The sequence below is a fragment of the Callorhinus ursinus genome, unplaced genomic scaffold (genome assembly GCF_003265705.2).
Source record: "Callorhinus ursinus isolate GAN/ISIS: 27379988/994484 unplaced genomic scaffold, GSC_fseal_2.0 scaffold1, whole genome shotgun sequence".
NCBI classification, from domain to species: Eukaryota; Metazoa; Chordata; class Mammalia; order Carnivora; family Otariidae; genus Callorhinus; species Callorhinus ursinus.
The window spans coordinates 120,666,416-120,685,229 of record NW_027397063.1 but is presented as its reverse complement, the minus strand read 5'-3'; the positions used below and the strand labels follow the sequence as shown (position 1 = coordinate 120,685,229).

Sequence of the window (18,814 nt, the reverse complement as noted above, 5' to 3'; positions counted from 1 at the left end):
TGAGATGAAGAAAGCATTGTTTTTTTCCTCTGTGAAAGAATCAGTATTGGAGTTCTATGTTTGTATGAAGTCTGCCCCACGGTGAAAACACTGATGCTACAAAGAAAGCAAGCTAGGAAGGAGGAAAGAGACAAAAAATAATCATCATTCAGGAGAATCAGAAGTACATAAAGGATGGGCCTTGGACTTCTGGAGGATGATAAGGAAAATTGCTTTGAGGCAACAGAGTAAGAGGAGGGCTCCCTATGCTCTGGAAAAACGAGATATGAAAAGCAAATGAGAAGGACTGTAAATCACCAGGTAATCAAAGCAAAAGCTATTCTGCAGGGCCCTGCAGAAAGCTATCAGGAAAAGAAAAGTCAGGTCAACTCCCTGTGACTGAAAAAAACACAAAGCTGTCAAGTCTTGAAAATGAAAGGACTCATCTTGATATTTCTGATGGCATTCGGTGGTTGTAGTGGCTGCTGGTCTCTTCTGGGAATTGGGAGGAGGAGGCTCTTGTTGGATGTTCTCATACAAAGAGGAAGATAACTTGAACATATTTTTTCTCTCCACTGCATCCTGAAAATTGAATTGTGATGATAAAGATCAGGCAATTGTGCTGAAGCACTGAACTCTTTATGAAATAATAGCTCAAGTGCCCAACTCTAATCTCGTTCCCCTCTTTGTTGGGTAAGGGAAGGATTTGGCTATCACCTGACTGAACAGGTAAGAAGATGAAGTGTCAGTCACTATGTGCCCTGTGGTCAAAGTTCTCTCTTGTTGGGGTGCCTGGGTGGCTCAGTTGTTAGGCGTCTGCCTTCGGCTCGGGTCGTGATCCCAGGGTCCTGGGATCGAGCCCCGCATCGGGCTCCCTGCTCGGCGGGAAGCCTGCTTCTCCCTCTGCCATTCCCCCTGCTTGTGTTCCCTCTCTCGCTGTATCTCTGTCAAATAAATAAATAAAATCTTAAAAAAAAAAATTCTCTCTGGTGAAGCAAGCCAGCTTGGCAAACATTCTAATATGGAAGGGCAAAGGTGACCATGGGTCCAGAGGAGGGAAAATTCTTGAGGCTGAAGGAGGGTTAAAAATAGAAGTGGAGGGGCGTGTGGGTGGCTCAGCCATTAAGCATCTGCCTTCGGCTCAGGTCATGATCCCAGGGTCCTGGGATCAAGTCCCACATCGGGCTCCCTGCTCAGCAGGAAGCCTGCTTCTCCCTCTCCCACTCCCCCTGCTTGTGTTCCCTCTCTTGCTGTGTCTCTTTCTGTCAAATAAATAAATAAAATCTTAACAAATAAATAAGTAAAAATTAAAAAAAAAAAAAGTGGAGGGGCGCCTGGGTGGCTGAGTCAGTTAAGTGTCCAAATCTTGATCTCACCTCAGGTCTTGATTTCAGGGTTGTTAGTTCAAGCCCTGCATTGGGCTCCATGCTGGGTGTGGAGTCAGAAAGAAAGAAAGAGAGAGAGAGAGAAAGAAAGAAAGAAAGAAAGAAAGAGAGAGAGAGAGAGAGAGAGAGAGAGAGAGAGAGAGAAAGAAAGAAAGAAAGAAAGAGAGAAAAAGAGAAAAAGAAAGAGAAAGAAAGGAAGGAAGGAAGAAAGAGAAAAAGAAAGAAAGAAAGAAAGAAAGAAAGAAAAAGAAAGAAAGAAAGAAAGAAAAAGAAAGAAAGAAAGGAAGGAAGAAAGAAAGAAAGAAAAGAAAAGAGAGGGAGGGAGGGAGGGAGGGAAAGAAGTAGAGGAGAGGTAAGGAATTGACTGGTTGTGGAAATAAAATGTAACAAAACAATTGATCGACTCTAGTTCTCAGCCAAAAAGGACTTAGGAAGGGAAAAAGCTTGGAATCAAGTTTGGGGGAGCAATCTTAAAAGTTGTTGATGTCCCATCATCCTGCAGAAGAAAAAGTACATGAATTTGGGCAGCAGAGACAATCTGGTTAATACAGGAAATTCTGGCTAACACATATTTATTTGTGGACTTAGAGCCGAATAGTGTCACTGTCATCAACTGCAAAGAAGATTCCAGATTAGATGAATGGGCTATAGGGAGGTCCCACAGTAGTTCCAGTAGCTGACACATGCTAGGCTGACTACAGGTTGGTTTTCCTACTGATAATACTATGACTTTCTTCCCTGAATGTCACAGCTGAGGCCTTGTTACTCCTTTCTTATGGAGCAGAGAACAGATAGCCCTTCTTGAATCTTCCTGAATGCCAAGAAGTTTTTGTGGTAAGGAATGTGATCCAGGTGGCCCAAGTCATATCAGCTCATCTATGGTGGCAGGCAGCGAATATTTTTTTAAAAGATTATTTATTTGTGGTGATCTTGAAAGCATAGTTGATTCTCTTCCTAGGCTGGTCACTTCTGATTCTGAAATGCGAGGCATGATTTCTCCCAGAGTTTAGCTGAAGTGGTTTCACGTAGTGATTCTGGACAATGCATGCACAGGCCTGCAAATGCAATGAAAACCACACTAGGTCATTCATAACTGTAGGCACGAGCAGGTAACAGATGTGAACTGAATGGGTTCCTGAGCATTTCTTTACTTAATCTTTAAAAACTGAGTTCTGAACTTTCTATGTGTAGTATTAAAGTCAAAATGTGTCTTCCATTTTGAACTTAATGCAGTGTTTATCAGAATGTTATACTAACTTGATTGTGCAGTCACTCAATAATTACTCAAAGAATTGCATATACTTGATAATTCTGAAGAATTACTTAATCAATACTTAAAAGTTTGAAGAGATATCAAAATGTTCAAAATATCAAATGTCAGTGTTAAAGTTCTAATGAAACTTTAAGATCAAATAGATCACAGACTAAAAAGTACCAGTAATAAGGAAGATAGACAACCCTGGAGAAAAGGATGTTGGAGAAGAGATAAAGAGTGAACAGAAATCCCTCTGAGAATATTCATATTAACCTGATTAATGTCATGTACCCAAAGTCATGTACCCTGCCTTTGTAGGATGTGTTGCTTACCTAAACTTGATTCTAGGCCTTTTTACCTTTTCTAAATTCCTTTTGGGTAAGAGGCGGAGTCCATCCGTAGATAACTAAACAGAATGAATGTGAATAATCAACAAGCAGTAATCAACGCAGGTGTAATTAATGTTAGGACATGGCCACAACTGGGAAGGCTCTAATGAACTTGTTCCTTTTTCCTACAGCACTCCCTTTTGGTTCAGTTTGATACAAATAACCCTGTCATATTCAAAATAGGACACTATCCCATTACTTTAACCCTTTCATAACCATTAGCAAATTATAGGGGAAAAGAAACTACTTTGACAGAGTCTGCTTAAACATTCTGAAACTCTACGATGCTCACTCAAAGTAGTCAACAATTGGTCTCTTTAAGTGTTGTTATCTAAGAATACAATTGTTTATTAAATGTATAATTAAGCTTATGGATCAGAAGATACCATATGTGAATATGTTAGTTTTCTGTTGTTGCACAACAAATTGCCACAAACTCAGTGGATTAAAACAACACACATTTCTGGGGCACCTGGGTGGCTCAGTCAGTTGAGTGTCTGCCTTCGGCTCGGGTCATGATCCTGGGGTCCTGGGATCGAGCCCTGCATCGGTCCTGCTCGGCGGGGAGTCTGCTTCTCCCTCTGCTCGTGCTTTCTCTTTCTCTCTCTCAAATAAATAAATAAAAATCTTTTAAAAATTAAGACAAAAAACCAAAAACCCCACACATTTCTTACCTCAGTTTCTGTGGGTCAGGAATCTAGGCACAACTTAACTAGGACCCTTGCTCAGGATCTCACAAGGCTGCACTGAAGGTGTTAGGTGAGGCTGCAGTCTCATCTAGAGGCTCAACTGGGGAAGAATCCACTTCCAGCCAATATTGGCAGACTTTATTTACTTGTGGTTGTTAAGGCAGAGGGCCCTGGCTTCTGGCTGCCCATTGACTGAAGGATGCCTCAACTCCTAGAGGCTGCCTGAAGATCCTTGCCACCTGTGCTTTCCAACATGGCCATTTACTTTATCAAGCCAACAAGAAGGGTCCCTAGAGCAAGTCTGCTGGCAAGACAAAGGCTTGTGTAGCATAATGTAATCATGGCAGTGATATCTCATTGCCTTGACCATATCCTATTGATTAGAAGCAAATCTTAGGTCTCATTTCCACTCAAGGGGAGAAGATTATACAAGATTATACAAGGGTGAGCACCCTTAGGCAAGGAGACTTGAATTGTGGAGGGCCACCTTAGAGTCTGTCTGCATAGTACTCAATTACTAGATATCACGACCTTCTGAAAGGATGTATATTCCTCTCAGGGATTAAGTAAGGACACCTGATTGCCATGGAGCCAAGCGGCAAGGACCGTTGCCCTGTAATGCTCTCCTATACCTTGCGGCCTCTATTTCCACAGTCTGACTTGGAAAGGATCCACCTTCTCAGGCATCGGTACCTGTGAATGCTGGAGCAGCAGCAACCAAACCAGCCTTTGGAGGGCATCTCAGCAAACATGAGAAGGACCTAAGAGGCTTCCCTACTCTCTGCGCTTGAAAGTGCACACATAGCAAAAGCCTTTCTATAAAAACCAAACTCTATTTTTATCTGAGCAGAAAACAAAACAATCAAACAGCTAAAAAGAACAAAGTCTTCTGTTGGTTGGTAATATAGATGTATTATGGCATCAACTTATTTAGTTTTTACCTATTTTTCTCCAAAAAACATTTTTTTCTCATCTTTTCATGGGAAGTTTCCATACAAGAGCTTCATGACTGCTTTACACAGAGCCAGCTCCAACCTTGTTTTATCCTTGAAAACATCCTCAAGTGCCAAGCAAACCAACAATCTGAAGTAGGGAAAGGTCCTAGCCCCAACAATACCAAGATTGCTCATGAAAAAGACTTGACTGGCTGCAAGTGCCCGAGATTTCTGGATGTCACTATTATGTGGTTGTGCTTCAGTGCCCTGAAATAATGGCACTTTAATCTCATGTCCACCCATCACTGTCTGAAGAGGGAAAAAAAGCTAAAGATATAAAATACTGAGGAAAGGTGAGAGTACTGCCTCATTACCCATAAAATATGGTTTTATTGCAACACTGCAATATAATTCTTTTTCCCTCTAGTACTAAGAGTTATTTAGTCTTACGCACTCAAAGTTTTACTTCATGGCTTAATGTGAGAAAATCTCATTTTGCTTTGAAATTCTTGTTTTTGTGAAACTGGTTTCTCTGTAAATAATGGGTTTTCTTACTCCTTCTGAAATGCACTTATTGTCTGGAATAGAGACTCGGCAGTGTCCTGGTGTTCTGCAGACGGAAATTCACAGAGAGCAGCAACATATATAGCCCGGGATGTATTAAAGTCTGAATAGCAAACATTCTGAGGCATATCATGGGTCAGATATGAGATAATTAGATACTATTATATGTATATATTTGTGTTTACTTGACACCTTTGCGACAGTTGGCACAATTGACAACCTCCTTCTAAAACAAAGAACAGGGGCGCCTGAGTGGCTCAGTTGTTTAGCATCTGTCTTTGGCTCAGGTCATGATCTCAGGGTCCTGGGATCGAGCCCCGCGTCAGGCTCCTTGCTCGGCAGGGAGCCTGCTTCTCCCTCTCCCACTCCCCCTGCTTGTGTTCCCTCTCTCGCTGTATCTCTCTCTGTCAAATAAATAAATAAAATCTTTAAGAAAATAAATAAATAAAACAAAGAACAAATAGGGACGCCTGGGTGGCTCAGTGGGTTAAGCGTCTGCCTTTGGCTCAGGTCCTGATCCCAGGGTCCTGGGATCAAGTCCCTCATCGGGCTCCCTGCTCAGTGGGGAGTCTGCTTCTCCCTCTCCTTTTGCCCCTTCCCTCTGCTCTCAAATAAATAAATAAAATCTTTTTTAAATAAATAAATAAAATAAAATAAAAATCTCTCTTTTATCCTGGAACACTATATATCACTTATCCCATCCTGTTGTACTTAATGGTACTCTCTTTTCCAAAATCTACCTCTAATCCCTTAAATTTTTTTCAGGTTGTATCTATGGTCTTTACCAATACTTAAATCCTGGCTCTGCTATATACAAAGCCATGCAAACCAGTCCATACGCTTAACCTCAGTGAGCCTCAGTTGCCCCCCCTATAAGATGGGGCTAATGACATTATCCACTTAATTGTGTTGTGATGATTAAATTGACAGTATACATAAAGAACAATCCAGTGCTTAGCTGATGAAAGTCCTCTTGTATTCTCTTGTTTTCACCTGTTTAACACCCTCAGAGAACTCAGAGACCTGCGGGGAGAGGCTGCAGCTTTAACAACCGCTGCATGCTACTGGGTATTTACCCCAAAGATACAAATGTAGGGACCCGAAGGGGTACGTGCACCCCGATGTTTATAGCAGCAATGTCCACAATAGCCAAACTGTGGAAAGAGCCAAGATGTCCATCGACAGATGAATGGATAAAGAAGATGTGGTATATATACACAATGGAATATTATGCAGCCATCAAAAGGAATGAGATCTTGCCATTTGCAACGACGTGGATGGAACTGGAGGGTGTTATGCTGAGTGAAATAAGTCAATCAGAGAAAGACATGTATCATATGACCTCACTGATATGAGGAATTCTTAATCTCAGGAAACAAACTGAGGGTTGCTGGAGTGGTTGGGGTGGGAGGGATGGGGTGGCTGGGTGATAGACATTGGGGAGGGTATGTGCTATGGTGAGCACTGTGAATTGTGCAAGACTGTTGAATCACAGATCTGTACTTCTGAAACAAATAACGCAACATAATTTAAGAAAAAAGAAAAAGAAGAAGATAACAGGAGAGGAAGAATGAAGGGGAGTAAGTCAGAGGGGGAGACAAACCATGAGAGATGATGGACTCTGAAAAACAAACTGAGGGTTCTAGAGGGGAGGAGGGTAGGGGGATGGGTTAGCCTGGTGATGGGTATTAAAGAGGGCACGTTCTGCATGGAGCACTGGGTGTTATGAACAAATAATGAATCATGGAACACTACATCAAAAACTAATGATGTAATGTATGGTGATTAACATAACAATAAAAAATTAAAAAAAAAACAACAACCGCTGCATGTGGATAATGGCCCAACTGAAATGGTCACCTTATCTCACCTGGGCATGACCCTTTTATCTTCAACTTCATGGTGGGCGTTTTTCTCTGACAGTTCAGCTGCCCCTCCCCAACAGTGTGTCTCAAATCAATCTTATCATCCTATTCTCCTTGAAAAAAAAGATCCTGGAAAACATTTGGTAATTCCTCAAAAAGGTAAACATAGAGTTACTGTATGGTCCATCAGTTCCACTTCTGGGTATATATCCAAGAGAACTGAAAATGTATATCCACACAAAAACTTGTACATGCATGTTCATAGCAGTATTATTCATAATTGGGACAACCCAAATGCCCATCAACTGATGAATGGATGAATGAAATGAGATGGATCTGTACAATTAAATAATATTCAGCCATATAAAGGAATGGAATACTGGTACATGCTACAACATAGATAAACCTTGGAAACATGCTAAGTGAAAGAATCTTGACCTAGTGTCATGTATGATATGATTCCATTTATATGAAAAATCTGGAATAGGCAAACCCACAGAGGCAGAGAGTAGATTCATGGTTGTCAGGGCCTCTGGGGGATAGGAGAATCAGGAAGTGATGGATAATGGGTGCAAGGTTTCTTTTTGGGGTGATGGAAATGTTCTGGAATTACATAGTGCTGACGGTTCACAACATTGTGAGCATGCTAAAAACCACTGAAACGTATACTTTAAGAAGGTTAAAATGATGAATTTTATGCTGCGTAAATTTTATCTCAATTTTAAAAGCAACCTCTGTGGACAGAGCAGTGACACTAGTCTATGAAGGCAAGAGAAATTGAGCCAGAGACGCAGAAGGGGATCTTTGATCTCTAGTAACCCAAGGCACTCATTAACAACACCAGAACAAAGTCTTGAGGGGATGTCACTGTAATCGCTTCCAAGCCGTATTCAGAATCTGACCCCCAAGGCTCAACCAAGTGGGTCATTTATGCAGCTTTGCTGAAATATATTCAAATTCAGATCTAAAGACCAAAAATGGGGGTGGAAACTGAAGGGTGAAAATAGCCAAAGGAAGCACTTGAAATGGAAAAGAAGTTCCCCAGGGGACTCATTTATTATATTCTTTATTGCCAGGTTCATTTGGAAGGGCAATAAGTCATCTGCTCTGAATACATTTACTATTTCCAATGTATTTTCTGTTTATGTCCTTCTCTTTCTCCCTGCTTTTTCCTCCTTCATCAAAAGTTTGACCGTCAAGGCAAATAGGAGTTCTAGAACTTCACAACATTTTATAAATAAAGCAAAATCCAGTCCTCATAAGGACTCAGCTTGAAGTCCGTTTCTTTGAAGGTAACCTGTCAGATGACCTGATTAAAGGTGATGAGAAGATTTCGGGGAGTTTTCAAGACATGCTGTACTGCTTCTCACCAAAATTTTATTAATCTTCTGATTTTGGAAAAGTTCCCATGAAAAGGACCTGGGAGAAAAACATTCCCAAATTGTCCCTCAGTCGGTGGAACAGATCTTAATAGCTACCAAGTGAAGGAGTCCATGTGTTCCCACAGATGGCTGTTGAAAAATGAATCATGTTTATCAATTTGAGAAAACAGAAAGAAAAGAACAAGGAGTATAGAACCTCATGATTTAGCCAGGCCTCACTGAGAGCCTCGTGAATGGCCAAAGTCAAATAATCTGGAGTTAGTTGGCTCCTCCCACGTTCTTCTCTCCCCATCCTCAACTTTTATAACAAACAATGTTTCCAAAAGGGCAGCCACTACCCTCTGATCCTCCGTTTTACACCCTATGTGTCTGAAAATTATTAGGAAAAGCTGATGCATCCTGTATTAATTTTCAAGGGCTGTTGTAACAAAGTACCACAAACAACAGAAATTTATGGGGTGCCTGGGCGGCTCAGTTGTTAAGTGTCTGCCTTCGGCTCAGGTCATGATCCCAGGGTCCTGGGATCAAACCCCGCATTGGGTTCCCTGCTCAGCGGGGAGCCTGCTTCTCCCTCTCCCACTCCCCCTGCTTGTGTTCCCTCTCTCGCTGTCTCTCTCTGTCAAATAAATAAATAAAATCTTTAAAAAAATGAAACAAAACAAATTTATTGTCTCATGTTCCAGAGGCTGGAAGTCCACAATCAAGGTGTCAGCACAGTTGATTCCTCTTGAGGGTGGTGAGGGCTTGAGGGTTTGTTCCAGGCCTCCTCTCCTATGTCTCTCTGCAGCATCTCCTCTCTATCTTTGTCTTTGTGTCCAAACTTCTCCTTTTTATAAGAACGCTCATTATATTGGATTAGGGTCAACACTTAATGATCATGTTTTAACTTGATTACCACTGCAAAGACCCCATCTCCAAAAAAAGGTCACACTCTGAGGCACCAGAGGTTAGGACTCCAACATCTCTTTTTGTGGGAGACACAGTTCAACCCATAACACTGGTCTAGGCAACTTAAGGAAGAGCTGAGGGAGAGGCCCTTTCTCTTACTGTCTAGCTAATTCTCTGTTGGAGTTCTTCTAGGGGAGTTTGGTTCTGGGCCAACCAGGAATGACTAGGACCAGGGGTTTTATAGGGTTGTTCAAGAAGAAAAGCCTGCAGGGAGCAGAGGATAAAAAGATGTATGGAGGGGCACCTAGGTGGCTCAGTCTTTAAGTGTCTGCCTTTGGCTCAGGTCATGATCCCAGAGTCCTGGGATGGAATCCCATGTTGGGCTCCCTGCTCAGCAGGAAGCCTGCTTCTCCCTCTCCCACTCCCCCTGCTTGTGTTCCCTCTCTCTCTGTCAAATAAATAAATAAAAATCTTAAAAAAAAAAAAAAAGCTGCGTGGAATTACCAGGAGTCTTGAGGACAAAGCTACAATCAGAGGACCTGGGGTCCCGCCAAATTGAGTAAGATAGGCAAAGAACAGAGTATAGGACACATCATAGAAGCTCAGCAAGAATCAACTGAAGAGAAAAGAAATGCAGAAGACCAAGCTGGGCACAAATACAAGACAATTCAAGGTGAGATTATATCAGCTAGGAAGTCTCAGATGTAAACAACAGAAATGCACTCCAGCTGATTTCAAGAGAAAACAAATTCATTATGAGAATATTGGGAATACAAGGAAACTTTTAGGGGAGAATAATAGGTTTACTATCTTGCTTGTGGTGATGGTTTTATGGGTATACACATACGCCAACATTGATCAAATTGTACACTTTAATATGCATTTTATTGCATGTCAGTTGTACCGCAATAAAATTTTTTTAAAAAAAGGATACTGAAAATTTCTGTACACTGATATGGGGAGTATAAATTCGTATAGTCACTTTGGAAAACATTGTGGCAGTGTCTATGAAAACTGAACAAATGCATACCCAATGCCCTGTCATTTCCACTCCTAAGTAACCACCCATTAGAAATGCACCCAAATCTTCATCAAAAACATGTAAAACAATGTTCATAGCAGCACTTCTCATATTAAAAGTGTAAATGGTGTAAATGCCTGTCAACAATGTAATGGTGTGCAGAAAATGTTAACTCTGTAAGCCTGGGCTACTCAGCTGCTGTACATTCCCAAGTCCTCAGGACTACCTTTGGCTTAGCTCCTAGAAGATTTCTGAGCTTTTGCAATATCCTTCCATGAAAAGAGTGTCTTTAAATGCCCAAAGCTGTGGGCTATGCCAATTAGTTTAAACTAACAATGTGATTTATGTGAATGCCTATTTTTGTATGCTTGAGCCTCTAGGTCATAATGAATGAGTTTGACCTGTGTCAGGATGGATACTGGGTAGCTAAGGTCAGCAATGGGGACACTGCACACCTTCATGACTGGCCTCAAACAACAGCAACAAACCCTGGACACCAGGGTTGGATGGGCTTCCCTGATTGGCAACACCTTGTCATACATACTTGTGGAAAAATTAAGTGCTGTCCATGTGACTGCCCCGGGAGAGGACAACTAGAAGCTTGTACCTGGTTTCCTCTGAACTCAGCCCTCTATAACTTTCCCCTTTGCTGATTTCTATGAGCTGTCACTATAATAAAACTTAACTGTGGGTACAACAGCTTTTGAGTTCTGTGAGTCCTTCTAGCAAATCCCTGAACCTGAGGGTGGTCTTGGGGACCCCCAATACAAGTGGATAAATATAGTGTATTTATAAAATGCAATGCTTTACTATTCCGATAAGAGCAAGCTACAACTATACCAAACAATAAGGATGAATATCACAAACATAATGTTGGACATACACAAGAGAATATGTGGGCAGATTTGATTTGTATAAAGTGAAAAAAGGAAAAAGAAAAAATAGGCACAACTAATTCGTGATGCGAGGAGTCATGACTATGGTTGTCTTGGATGGCAGAGGGTAGTAACGTGGAGGGTGAATAAGGAAGCTTCTAGGACATTAGTAATGTTCTATTTCTTGATCTGGGTACCAGTTATGTCAGTTCATGAAAACTCAGTTTATGAAAAATCATCACTTCTGTGGTATATAAACACACACATACTTACATATGAATATTAGTATATACATACACATGTACATTACACTTTAATAATAGAAATGTTACAGAATATTGGATGGTATGCAGCATCTTTAGAAAAACTAGACAATCGGGCTGGCAGACTATGTAACTGGAAAAAAGCCCAAAATCTCACCATGGAACTGGTCTAGCAAAAGCCCCACTGCTATACCGATAGACACCAGATGGCCATCTGCTAGGCCATCCTTACCAAGGCCACTAGGAATGTTGTCCCTGAAGAATGGATGTAACTGCTCTTACTGCAGCTGCTGCTTCCTGTCCCTACAAGGAACTCGGTGTGGTCTCTGCTTCTTCCCTGGACCTGCTTCTTTAAAAAAAGCGTGGGTATTGGTCATGGTCATGGACGAGGGCTAGGTCATAGGCTTTCATCCTAGCAGTGAGGATGCTAGAAAAAATGAGTCTGGTATTTTGTGGTGTCTATGTTGGGAAACAAGCTCATCCTCATTAGAATAAATTACAGATGCTGGATAGTTGAAAGAATGAGAAATGTCCACCAAAGGTATTTTGCATCTGGAGAGTTAAACCAAGATCAAAAATGCTTACTGAGTCCCAACTATGTGTCAGGGACCAAGTTAGAAGCCTTTATATATATGAGAACACTTGATCTGTGTTTTCGCAAGTGCTCTGTGAGATAGTATAGACCCCAGACAGACCTGAGAAATCTTCTTCGAGGTATTCCTTGAGCATTCAGCCAAGTACTGATCTGCCCATGCATCATCTGCAAACTACCTGCGACTGGGGAAAGAACATCTAAAAGGATTAGAGAACACCACCTGGTGCTCACACAGGGCTCATAGTATATGTTCACAGACCAGACAGGAAAACTCCTAAATCACAGGGCAATGGGTAGAAAACTCAGGAAGATCTTGCCTCAGTAGCAGAAAATAATTAGCTCTGGTTAAAAATTGCTAAATCATAAAAGCAAGACCCCCAAAGATCAAACTATCCAACTAACTTAACATTCCAGAATAAAGCTCAAGAATATTTATGGGAACACGAAAATATCCAGCATCTAACAAGGTAAATTTTACATCTGGCCTCCAAACAAAGATTACCAGGTAGACAAAGAAATAGAGAACCGTGACCCATGAGGAGAATCATCAATTAATTGAAATTAACTCAGAACTGATACAGATGTTAGAATTAGAAGATGAGCACATTAAAACAGTCATTATAACTGTATTCCATATGTTCCAACTGTTAAGTAGAGACATGGAAAATATAAAAATATAATAAAAGATCCAAGTAGAACTTCTAGAGACAAAAACTGTAATGACTAAGATGAAAAATACACCAGATAAAATTAGTGACAGATTAGACATGGCAAAAGAAAAGAATAGTGAATTGAAGACATAGCAATAGGAGGTATACAAAGTGAAACACACAGAGAAAAAACAGAAAAAGGGAATCGATGTACTGTGGGACAACTCAAGTGGCCTGCTATATATGTTATTGGAGTCTCTGAAAGGGAGAGGGAGAAGCATTTGAGGAAATGATGGACACAAAATTTCCAAACTATGAAAATTATATACCCACAGATCAAAGCTCAGTGAACAATAAGCACAAGAAACATGAAGTAAACAACACTACAACACATCATCACGTTGTTCTTAACAGTGATAAAAAAAATTTTTTTTAAATGATTTGATGTGGTAGAAGAGTCTTTCTGAGTCACTGAACAGATCTGGGACCGTGTTCTGGAAATTACCAGCTTTTATTATCTTCTCAGAACTTTTCAAAGCCATACACACTCTAGGAAGATTCGATTAGAAGGGAAAGAGCCAGGAAGCAAAGAGACAAGCTAGGAGGGTTTTGCAGGAATCCAGTGGACCTGAACTAGGGCTGTGAAATAGAGAGGGAAAGTAGGAGACATTTAGGAAGTAAAATCGGCAGTACTGGGAGACTGCTTGTGAACCTAAAAAACAGTTCTTGCTGGCAACTTGTAGATGGTGTCAGAATTCTACACTTGATCTTAGCCAAAAGGCCGAGAAGCGATGATGGTGTCAGAATTCATAGAGCCAAGAGGGAAGACAAAGATTGAATTTTAGACACTCTGAGTTTGAGGTACATATGAGCTCTCCGTTTAAACCTGGGGAAGATTTCTGGCCCACAGATACAGCTTTGGGAGTCACTAATCCATAATTTGAACGTCCTCAAGTCCTCCAGCCTTCTTGTGACACCCTTACCTTTCACACTGAACAAAATGACCCGAATTTTGTGGACACCTGGGTGGCTCAGTGGGTTAAGCATCTGTCTTCAGCTCAGGTCATGAGGATTGAGCCTGCTTCTGCTTCTGCCTTGGCCCCTCCCCTCCACTCATGCTTTCTCTCTGGCTCTCTCTCTCTCTCTTAAATAAATAAATATTTTAAAAATAAAAATAAAAACTAAAATGACCTGAATTTCAATCCAATGCATGCCAATGCCTAAAGTCTGGGTCCACCAAACATTCTTAGCTCAAAGTTGAGAAAGAAGCTAGAATCCAGACCCCTGAAGAGGGGGGCACTGGCCAGCTGGTACTCTTGTGTCCGGACCTGGCTGTGCTGGTACGTCTGAGCGGGGTAAGGGGGCAGATTCTGAGAGTGTTGGAAAGACTGCAAGCTTTTTCACCTCTATTATAGAGATGGCCAGCTGCTGCCGAGGGGCTGCTCCCAGGGTGAAGAAGTGTTGCTGGCGTGAGTCTCAAGAGCAGGAAGCAAAACTGAAATGGAAAGGAGCCAGTCCCTTTTTATTCCTTCAAACTTGCAGTGGCCCTCCATCGGCCAAGCCAAATGGGGAATAGCTGGCAAAGGGGACCGTGGTCTGTAGAATCCCAGCATCACTGAGTATAGAACGATGTGTTAGGAGCTAAGAGACAGGGACTTAATAACTGGCACACTCTGCCCTGGGGGGAAAGGGTGTCCTTGATTGCTCTCTTCTTGCGGCTCTGATCAGAAGCGGTGGTCCTGAGGAATGGCTGTATTGAATCTTGCTTGCTGATCTCACGGAGCTGCATGTACTTCCAGTAGGGAAAGCAGAACATGATTTCAGTCATAAGTGACATCTCCTCTTGGGGGGACAAAGTGAACTTGGCATTTCAGAATCAAGAGGGAGAGCCTAAGCTAGAATGAGACTAAAAAGCGATTGTCCTATAAAATTCTTTTCAAATGTGCACTTTAGCTCTGACATGTTTAAAATTAGCAAAATGAAATTCCTCATTCAGATGTTACAGCCAGTCTGATATCTACTGAATTCCAAATGGTGATCTCAGCATTACACCTGCCACCACCAATAGCAAGAAACCCAGCCGCAGGGGTGCCTGGGTGGCTCAGTTGGTTAAGCGACTGCCTTTGGCTCAGGTCATGATCCTGGAGTCCTAGCATCGAGTCCCGCATTGGGCTCACTGCTCAGCAGGGAGTCTGCTTCTCCCTCTGACCCTCCCCCCTCTCATGTGCTCTTCTCTCTCATTCTCTCTCTCAAATAAATAAATAAAATCTTAAAAAAAAAAAAAAGAGAAGAAAAAGAAACCCAGCAGCCGATGGGAGGGAACTTAGCAGCTCTGGCAATGTTCAACTGCCAAGTGAAGGCACCTGTTGCAGGGCTGCCTCTGAAAAACAAAGGCGTAAGCTCCTAAAAAAGACCAAAGTGTAAAAGACAATGCAGATGGAAGTTGAGAATTGGGCACCTGCTGTGAAGGGGGGGTGGGGAGGGTCTATTTTTACATAAGATATGCCTGGTAGAAAGCCATCAAAAACACTTGAGAGAAAAATCTTGGGAAGGAGAAACTCTTGACAAGCTCTTGGAAAACGACTTGTTTACAGATTTACAGCTCCATGAAGAAAGGAGAATCAACCCATGCTGTCATTACTCTTCCAATTCCGTGCGACAAGTGCAATAACAGCATTTCTGTGGCTCTACCCACCCCTTCAACCTTAGATGCTGTTTGAGCTTGACAAGCCTTGGAGTTTAAAACATTGCTTTCCTCATGGAGCATCTTGGAATCAGAGGACGTCAGGACTAGAGGAACTCGGAGCAAGAGCCAATCACAAAGAGCTGAAAGGAATTCTGTAGCAATAAAGATTTTATAACTGTAAACAAAGGCCTCTGGGGAGATAGAATTATATGTAAGTGTCTGAAAACTCATATTAAGGAAGGAAAGAAATGGTTGAGGATAGTTTAAGGAAATAACTAAAAAAAAATTTTAAAGAAAGCAACTGTAAATTAGGATGAGAATTATACTTTAATGCTGAAGCTAGAAAGTAATGGAGACTTTCTTCATTTTGAAGAAATGTTTTACATCATTAAATAATACAGAGATCTTTCATCCAGGAAACTCAAGCATTTCTCAATAAATTCTGAGTAGGCAATATGGTTCAAAATTTTATAGAGACATGGATCCTCACATAGAAGAAAGATAAAACAATTTAGGTATAAACAAGAATTGTTCCAGCCATTCTTTTTTTTTTTAAGATTTTATTTATTTATTTGAGAGAGAGAAAGAGTGCACAAGCAGGGGAGAGGAGCAGAAGGAGAGGGAGAAGCAGGCTCCCAGCTAAGCAGGGAATCCCACGTGGGGCTCGATCCCAGCACCCTGGGATCATGACCTGAGCCAAAGGTAGATGCTACACTAGTCATTCTTACTGAGCACAACCATGTGCAAAAATCCTCAAGGGCCTTAAACCTCTGTTTTTATCCTAAGTCACCTTGACCCATTATTATAGGCTGAATGTTTACCCCCACCCACCCACCCCCAAAAAAACCCTCATATGTTGAATCCCTAACCTCAAGACAGGGCCTCTAAGTAAGTAATTAAGGTTCAATGAGGTAATAAAGGTGGTACCCTCATCCAATGGGATTGGTGTCCTTTTAAAGAGAGACACTAGAGCACCCTCAATCTCTCTCATCTCTCTCTCTCTCTCTCTCTCTGTCTTTGTGCATACCCACCAAGGAAAGACTATAAGGACATAGTGAGAGGTGACTGTCTACAAATCAGGAAGAGAGTCCTTACCAGAAACCAACTTTACTGGCACCTCAATCAGAACCACAAGAAAATAAATGTTTCAGCCCCGCCCCAGTCCATGGTAGTTTGTTACAGGAGCCAGAACAGACTAAGATACCAAACAAATCATATACATTGTTATGTAATTGCTCACAGGTAAATCATTGCATAAATTCTCCACTGATGATGGAGGATTAGCATTTGTTCATTGCCTATGTGCGAATTCTCTTTCAGGAAAGTTGTTTTATTTTTATCTTTCAGTGAAAACTTTTTATGGCATTGGCTTGACACACTGGGAAATGGTAGCATCAAGTAAACAGCTGTCATGGAGCTTGGTTTGAGCCCAGGAATTATGTTCAAGACCAAGGGTATAAGGAAAGAAAAGGTGACTATCATTATTTGGAAGCCCAGTCTCTATGTGTCACAGGGATAGAGAGGACCCTAACCACATATCTGTTACTTCAACCACAATTAATCCAGACCTAAAATAGCTCACTAGTCACAGGGCTTTAAATAGAAATGATGACAACATAAAAGTTGATTGGTGTGTCTTTCAGCTTATTTATTTCATAAGCAAATATATTAGGTACCTATTGTACACCAGGCATCCTGCTTAGAGATATAAAAATAGCTGGGGAGGTAATCTATATAATGGTTAAGAGTTTGGGACTTGAAGTCAAATAAAAATCTGGAAAACAGTATGGAGGTTCTTCAAAAAGTTGAAAATAGAGTTACCCTATTATCCAGCAATTGCACTACTGGGTATTTACCCCAAAGATACAAATGTAGGGATCCGAAGGGGCACCTGAACTCTAAATGTTTATAGCAGCAATGTCCACAATAGCCAAACTATGGAAAGAACCTAGATGTCCATCAACAGATGAATGGACAAAGAAGATGTGGTATACATATACACTGGAATATTATGCAGCCATCAAAAAAATGAAATCTTGCCATTTGCAACGACGTGGATGGAACTAGAGGGTATTATGCTAAGCGAAATAAGTCAATCAGAGAAAGACATGTATCATATGATCTCACTGATATGAGGAATTTGAGAAACAAGACAGAGGATCATAGGGGAAGGGAGGGAAAAATGAAACAAGATGAAGCCAGAGAGGGAGACAAACCACAAGAGACTCTTAATCTCAGGAAACAAACTGAGGGTTGCTGGAGTGGTGGGGGTGGGAGGGATGGGGTGGCTGGGTGACAGACATTGGGGAGGGTATGTGCTCTGGTGAGCGCTGTGAATTGTGTAAGACTGATGAATCACAGACCTGTACCCCTGAAACAAATAATACATTGTATGTTAATTTAAAAAATTAAAATTTTAAAAATAAAAAATCGGGGATGATAGAGTTAAGCATCACTGTGATAAACAATTTCTCTACCCCAAATTGCAATCACACTATCTTTCTTTTAGATAACATGAGCTGCCACCCCCATCAGACTCCTGCGCCCCTCATTCCCAATGGAGGTTTTCACAGGAGGTGGCAACAAAAACTGAGTTACCCGGGTAAACACCTCTGGACTGGGCCTTTCCCCTAGAACTCAGGACAAGTACTTAAGGATTATCTGAGGCACCAGGCTTTCTGGCCACTGAACTTCCACCCACACAATGGAGTCAGAGAAATGGGAAAGGGAAATTGGATCACTTCTTGATTCTAAGAGCCATCCCCCACCAAGGTAGGCCTAGCCCAGCCACACATCTGCTTTCAATTTCACCCTTAACCTTTTAAAACCAAGCATTAGAAGAGAACACACCAACCTGCCCACACACCCCCACCCTCCATTCTCCTAGTTAGCCAAAGCTCCTTTACTTAGGAAAAAAAAAAGTTATGTTCCTTATTGCTAAAACCATATTTTTAGTTTTCATAGAGAATTATAGTAGCACAACCACCAATTTAAAAGTTCCCCCAGGGCTGAACCATTGCTCCCCCCTCCTTAGGAAGAAATACCTCTGTCTTCTCTTTCTGGGTTAGTGTTACTCCTCTCAGAAAGAGCAAAGCATGACTGCTAAGGGGAAGGTGGAAGGTAGTCATGGTCCTGAGGAGAAGGTGAAACAACCACAAAGACCGGCCTCCGAGCTCACCAGGAACAGTAAGCTTGCTGGGGATGTTTTGCGTTTCTATTAGTGGACCAGTTTGCAGTAAACTCAAGACTGGATGAAAGGAGGGGCGCCTGGGTGGCTCAGTCGTCAAGTGTCTGCCTTCGGCTCAGGTCATGATCCCAGGGTCCTGGGATCGAGCCCCACCTCGGGCTCCCTGCTCAGCCAGGAGCCTGCTTCTCCCTCTCCCACTCCCCTTG

General features: G+C 41.7%; 1 long non-coding RNA gene across 1 annotated transcript in view; it reads right to left on the bottom strand.

The window, feature by feature from the left end:
* Positions 1 to 1,927: 1,927 nt before the first annotated feature.
* Positions 1,928 to 18,814, bottom strand: part of LOC112831887 (uncharacterized) — a 54,646-nt gene continuing 37,759 nt past the window's right edge. The window contains exon 5 of the long non-coding RNA XR_012380587.1: positions 1,928 to 2,419. This is a non-coding gene — a long non-coding RNA (uncharacterized lncRNA). The remainder of the gene's footprint in view (positions 2,420 to 18,814) is intronic.